This window comes from Mustela nigripes, chromosome 9, assembly GCF_022355385.1.
Source record: "Mustela nigripes isolate SB6536 chromosome 9, MUSNIG.SB6536, whole genome shotgun sequence".
NCBI lineage: Eukaryota > Metazoa > Chordata > Mammalia > Carnivora > Mustelidae > Mustela > Mustela nigripes.
In genome coordinates this window covers 58,955,966-58,963,350 of record NC_081565.1, presented here as the reverse complement: position 1 = coordinate 58,963,350, position 7,385 = coordinate 58,955,966, and the positions used below count along the sequence as shown (strand labels likewise).

At 35.2% G+C, this 7,385-nt stretch overlaps 1 pseudogene; it reads right to left on the bottom strand.

Annotated features, from left to right (window-relative positions):
• Positions 1–1,079: 1,079 nt before the first annotated feature.
• Positions 1,080–1,737, bottom strand: LOC132025134 (coiled-coil domain-containing protein 43-like; annotated as a pseudogene).
• Between the last annotated feature and the right edge of the window lie 5,648 nt (positions 1,738–7,385).

Here is a 7,385-nt window from a genome sequence, read left to right as displayed (position 1 = left end):
ACTGGAGAGTTCCTGTTCATTTTTCTTGCTCATTTTCTATTCACTCATTAAATAAGTTTGTTGAGCACCCACAATATGCATTCCTAAATATCTTTGTTTTCCAGTGTTTTTTTCTTAAACACATGGTTCCTGCAGTTTCTCTCAAGCTGTACTTATCAGTTCTTTATACTCATGCTTTTGGGCAGATCAGGAATAAAATCTCTACTAGCACTCAAAAGAACTCATGATTATAAAAAATGAATCTAGCTAACAATGATGTCCTTTCACCTGATGTACATCCTTCTTCAAAATCATAACCTAGATGAGTTACTTCTTGGGCGCCCAGGTGGCTCAGTGGGTTAAGCAGCTGCCTTCAAGCCATGATCTCAGGATCCTGGGATCGAGTCCCGCATCGGGCTCTCTGCTCAGTGGGGAGCCTGCTTCCTCCTCTCTCTCTCTGCCTGCCTCTCTGCCTAGTTGTGATCTCTCTCTGTCAAATAAATAAATAAAAATCTTTTTAAAAAAAGTTACTTCTTCTTCCTTCCATAGGCTGAAGCTTAACAACAACAAAAATTCTCAAATCTAGAATATCTACCACATAGTTTCTTCCATTTTCATAGTTCCTTGTCATGTTAACAGAATATCTGGATCCAGATAGGGTGTTTCATAAACTTTCAATTTCACCCATAAAACAATACATTAAGGGGTGAATACTACTTTCAAAGTACCTTATATTCCCACATTTCATGAGAGGTCATGATTTTGCTTCTTCAGAATGAAAACTGTAACTGCCAGTTTTCTGAATATTTCTGCTATTTATCGTAAGTGAGAAAAATCTTTCAAAGTGGCCAAAATACTTGTGTATTAAAATACACAAGTTGCCCCCATTCCAGATTTTTGGTATAGACATCAGCTACAATAATCTACTCACACCACAGAGACATGGCACATTTTGTAATTAGAAGTGTTTGTGATTTTCCTTTGGACCATGTAAATAGAGGGAAATGCCTTGGAAAACAACTTTATTCATTCTCTCATTTCTCTTAAATACACATGTGCACAATCAGTTCTCCATGAAGAGAAAAAAGAGTGGACCAAAGCTACTGCTTCCACTCCCCTCATTGTGCCCTTTTCTCTTTCCTTTCCTTGCGTTCCTGCTTTCCAGTTTGTCCCTCTCCATCTGCAGCTTGTCCTATTCTTTCTTCCTTCAGGACTCATCCCAAAGTGAGTCTCACTCCAGTTTTCCAGCATTGAGGACATCTTCCACATTGGCGTTTCAGAATAAAGACATATCAGAACCAAGATTCATCGTAGCGGTGTCTGAATCATCCTTCTCATCCTTCTCGTCTTCTGCATCTGTCACAGCAGTATACTGACTGGGCTACAAGTGCAGCTTTATCTGCTTCTCCCCTTCTGACACCATCCTGGGCTTCACCACAGTCTGCCTGCTTCTAAATTTAGGTGGCAAGGGCCTGTATCTTATCTTCTTTGTTCACCTTGGTGAGAACATTCCAACTTTCCAACGACCATTGTTCCACAATTTCCTTGAAGAGGGTAAGAAGAGAATCTTCTTCCAAGAAGACAGAGAGGATACCCTGCAGAGCATCAGACTTCTCTTTTCTCCTCCTCCTGCACCAAAGCCACTGCCCCTGCCATCATCACAAAATCTTTCTGGGAATGGACCACATGAATAATGGCTGCTGCTTCTTCTACTACTTCTACTAGTACTAGTACTACTACTACTACTTCTTCCTCCTCCTCCTCCTCCTCCTCCTCTTGTTGTTGTTGTTGTTGTTGTTCTTCTTCTTCTTCTTCTATCTTCTTCTTCTGGAAAATGACTTGTTAAATATCACACATTTCTAATCATGCTAGTACATCCCCAGGTTGATTAGTGAAGAGGCCAATATTACATAGGTCTGGAGTGGATGTAACTGTGATTTTTTTTTAAGCCTGATTTTTGGTTGACAGACAACAGTTTCAGAGAAAACAATAATATTGGGCAGCCTGGCACATTTATACAAACTTGAAGAACATTTCAGTATTCCAAAGTTGGGTAATACTAATGATGGCTCTTGAACAAAGGTTATCCTCTTTCTCAAAACAACATTTTTTTCAAGTTGCATCCTTACAGTTGAGTTACTGCATATTTGAAATAACTCTTTATGAGTTTTTGATGCTATCTTATTCCACTGACTATACTGAGAAGTTAAAGATTTTTTTTCTTACTAATATTGGCATATTTTTCAGGTGTTTTGCTGCATTTCTGGTAGACCTCTAATATGATTCTGGTTCTGATTAAAGTTTTATTAATAAAATAGACATTTTTTAGTATTGCAAATTATTTCCTAGACTTCAATAGGCTTGGAAGCATTCTTGGTAACTTTAATAAGAGTATATGTCCCAGTATAATTAAAGATGGTTCTCATCTCCAGAATCAACTTTTAAAAACTTCGTTTGCACAGCAATAGTCCTATTCAGCACCTAAGACATTCCACAATTCCAATTGTGGAATGAATAAGTAAATGAGTAGTTGTGGAGAATGCCTTACATATAAAGCGAACAGTAACAGCACTAAATTTGCACAAATTCTCACTAAACAAGTCTTAATAGGACAAGCCGATGGTGAAGTGTATGATACCTGGAACACTGAGTTTCCTAAGGTTTGGGGCAAATCACATATTGCTTGCTTTCAGGATTAGTCTATATATTATTTATCATCATGCTTAACAATCAACTGGTTGTTGTGTGGAGTGTGGGACTAAGACACACCAAGAACCCTAAATTAAAATATCTCCCCCCACTTATCTCTCTAATATCACATTCTATCTGCCAGGATTACAGACTGGTTACTGAGTATCTCTGCAACCTTGTTTTCTCTCTGCTCACCTTTGGGATTCTCCTCCGGTGAGAAAGTAATGTCTCTTTAGAACAATCACTCCTAAATTAAACTTTTATTTTCCAGGGGAAAAGGTTAATAGTGTTTTGAATGAAAACAAAACACTAGGCTCACTATTGTTATAAACATGCTAATGTTAAACCACTATCATGTTCTTCTACTTCTCAGAAATAAATGCTTTTTCAAATGCTGGCAGTATTCTCTGTTGTAGAGCAAAGGTCTTCTCTACAGATAATACTACTGGGAACTAAAGCAGACACAGATATTGAAATGGTGATACTTTATTCATGACCATATGTTGCTACTGCTTTCTGCAGCAAGGCATGTATAAATTTATTACTTTTATCTTCCTCCGTTTCAATGGATTCATAGTTATCAAAAGTACAACATGTAATAAGTAGATGAATGATAAGTAATCTAATATTCACTGATTGATATTTAACATTTTCTATATTACTCTCATCCTGCATGGGTATATGAAATGTACTCATGAGAAAATGTGATTTAGAAACTAAGTATAATAAGTACTTTTTCACTTATAACTTACATGATAAAAGTTATGATTTCAAAACATTAGAGATACTATATTTAGAACAAATCCATAGAACAGGGAAAAAGACAATGGATCTGAAAGAAATATAAACTTAATCAACATTACTGAGTTCATATTATGTGTAATGTACTTTAAATATAAAGATGGTTAATACTTAAGAATTTAGAGATAAATTAAAAATTATGATCTCCAACCATAGCAATTATTTCAAAAAATATAAATGTTCTAAACACACCAATTAAAATATAAAAACTTTAAGCTTGGTTTAAAATGCTACTGAAAAAAACCTTACTTTAAATAAAAAGACATAGCTTGGTTAAAGGTAAAAGTGCAAGAAAATGTATAAACTGTAAGTACCAACCAAAAGAAAGCTGAAGTGGATATTTTAGAATCAGAGAAAGTAGGCTTTAGAAGAGGGATGAAGAAAGACATTCCACAGTGAAATGTGGGTCAAATCACCAGGAAGGCATAACAATCTTAGACGTGTAAGCACCTAACACTAGAACTTGAAAATACATGCACCAAAACCTAATAGAACTGAAAGGAGATCAAATAAGTAAATCTGCAATCCTAATTGCAAACTTCGATGTTCACAATTGATAGGAAAATCAGGTAGAAAATCAGTAAGTAAGTAAGGAGTTCTGAGTAACAATATTAACTAATTGGCATAAATAACACACTCCACCCAACAAGAGCAGAATACCTATTATTTTCAATTGCTTTAAGGAATAGTCACCATAATAGACTATATGCTCAGTCATAAAATAAGCCTGCAAATGTAAAATAAAAAAATACATAAATAATGTTTTCTTTCCATAACTTATTAAAGTAGAAATCAAAAAGTTATTTATTTATTTATTTATTTATTTATTTATTTTTAAGATTTTATTTATTTATTTGACAAACAGAGATCACAACTAGGCAGAGAGAGAGAGGAGAAAGCAGGCTCCCTGCTGAGCAGAGAGGCTGATGTGGGGCTCGATCCTAGGACCCTGAGACCATGACCTGAGTTGAAAGCAGAGGCTTAACCCACTGAGCCACCCAGGCGCCCCTATTAGAAATCAAAAATTTAAAAAAAAAATCTAAAAATTCTCCAGTATTTATAATTAAATAATACATTTATAAATAATGCATCGGTAAAATAAGAAGTGAAAAGGAAAATTAGCAACACTTTGAATTGGATAAAATTGAAAACCCAACATATCAAAATTTGTGGGATGTAGTTAAAAAAGTATATAGGGGGAAATTTATAGTGTCTAATGATTGTTTTAAAAAAAGAAGAAAGTCTCAAATTATCTAAACTTAGCTTACATCTTAAGAAACTAGAAAGAGAAAAACAAGCAAAAGGAAGGAAATAAAGATAAGAGCAAAAATAAATAATTTGGAGAGTAAAATAAAATAGAGAATTTAATGAAACCAAAAGACACTTACAAAACAGATCAAAAATGTTGATAAACCTTTATCGAGACTGGTCAAAGGAGTGGGTGGAAAGAAGGCACAACAATCAAGAATTAAAAGGGGGACATGATCTCAGATCCTATGTAAATTAGAAAGATAATAAGGGGAATATTAAATTCAAATTAATGACCATAAATTCAACAACTTAGATAAAATGGACTAATTCTTTTTAAGACACAAAGTATCAAGGTTCACTCAGGAGAAACAAAGGGCCTGAATAATCCTTTGTCAATTAAAGAAGTTAAGTGAGAATTTAAAGCCTTCAAACGAAGAAAATTGCAAGTCTAGATTTCTTCCTTAGTACCTTCAATCACTTAACAACAAGAAAATAATTCCACACAAATGCTTTCAAAATACAGAAGAAAAAGAAATACTTGCCAGATCACTTTATGAAGTTAGCCTTATGCTAATACCAAAATCATAATATCTCTCATGATCATAGATGCAAAAATCCTCAACAAAATAATAGCAAATCAAATCAAACAATGTATTGATGAGATAACATATCATAATGAAATGGGGATTTTCTGAAGAAAGCAAGAATGGTTCAAGATTTGAAAATCAGCTAGAAATTGATATCAACATTCACTCATAGTGTAAAAAAAAAAAAAAAAAGCAAGGTTGGGGGCGCTTGGGTGGCTCAGAAGGTTAAGCCTCTGCCTTTGGCGTAGGTCATGGTCTCAGGGTCCTGGGATCTAGCCCTGCATCGGGCTCTCTGCTCAGCAGGGAGCCTGCTTCCTCCTCTCTCTCTGCCAACCTCTCTGCCTACTTGTGATCTCTCTCTCTGTGTCAAATAAAGAAATAAAATCTTCAAAAAAAAAAAAAAAAGCCTGCAATAAACTAGTAATAGAAAGCAATATCTTTACTAATAGATGGAATTTACAAAAAGCCTATAGCTAACTTTACACTTAATGTTCAAAGACTGAAGGCCCTCTTCCTCTAATTAGAAACAAGGCAAGGATGTCTGTTCTTATTACTTTTATTTAAGTCTTATTTTGTGTAATAAAATAAAATTTGAAAAAGAGACCCCCAGATAGAAAGGAAGAAATAAACTGCCCTTTACTCATAGACAACATAACTGTCTACATATAAAATCTGAAGAAATCTATATTTTTCTAATAAAGCTAGTTAAATAAGAGTTGAAAGAGTTTATGGCTGTAAAATACAGGGTTGGCATGCAAAACTGAGAGGTATTTCTATTTTTAAGATGTTGATTCTCACCAAATTTATCTATAAAATCAAGGCATTTTGTAGTATAATAAAAATATATAACTGGTCATAGGCAAGGCCCAAAGAGGTCTCATGAGTTTCTTTGTGCTAAGAACACTGCTAGCACAGACAACCAGATTCTGAAATCCTCTTCCATGTGACCTCCTGCAGAGGAAACTCATTAGGATTCCCAAGAGACAACTATGGACCTTTCTGAACTATGGAATGTGACATCATTATTAAAATAATAGGGTTTTTTTGGTCGTTGTTTTGTTTTGTTTTTCCCATTCATTTGGCAGAGAAAGAGTGCATAAGCAGAGGGAGCAGAAGGCAGAGATAGAGAGAGAAGTAGGCTCTAGCTGAGCAGGGACCCCAACAAGGGACTTGATCCCAGAACTCTGGGATCATGACCCTAGCCAAAGGCAGACACAACAGACTGAGCCACCCAGGTGCCCTAAAATAATAGTTTTGACAATTATTCCCAAACACTAGTTTCTGCACTGATGAGAAATTCTTGTGTACCATGAGTCTTCTGCAAGTTTGTCACATTGGGTGTCAAGTTTTTTTTTTTTTAATGTGGGTATTAGTTTATTTATATTAATATGATTATTAATATAAAGAATTGTGCCACCACCATCACAATTTTACTTTAAATCACTTCCATCACCCCATAAAGATACCTTATGCCCATTTGTATTCGCTCCCCAGTACCATCAAACCTGCCTTCTGCCCTAGGCAAGCCCCATGTTAGTTCCATTATCTATTCTGGATACTGGATAAAATGTAACTATTCACTGTAGAGTCCTTGCTATTTGCCTTTTTTCACTTACCCTGATATTTTTGAGGAAGTTAAAAACTACATAACATATAAATTATACTTGTCAGATAAGGATATAATCTCTACATTTTAATTTTTTTTTAATATTGTATTTATTTATTTGAGAGAAAGAGAAAGAGGTTGAGAGAGAGAACACAAGGAGAGAGGTGGGGCAGAGGGAGAGGGAGCAAACCCCTGCTCTTCAAAAGGGGCCTGATGTGGGGCTGAATCCCAGGACCCTAGGACCATGACCTGAACCAAAGGCAGATGTTTAACAAACTGAGCCTGGTGGCTCAGTTTGTTTTATACGAAAGATTACTCCGAAAGGTTTCAGTTCAATTTTCTCCAAGACAGTAAATAAATTTTATCTAAATTGGAAAAAAAAAATCATGAATCAATGTGATATGCTATCTAATAGAGGAGGTATATAAAATACCATGAAAGCTTTGTGACTGGGGCCGTAATTGGGGGTA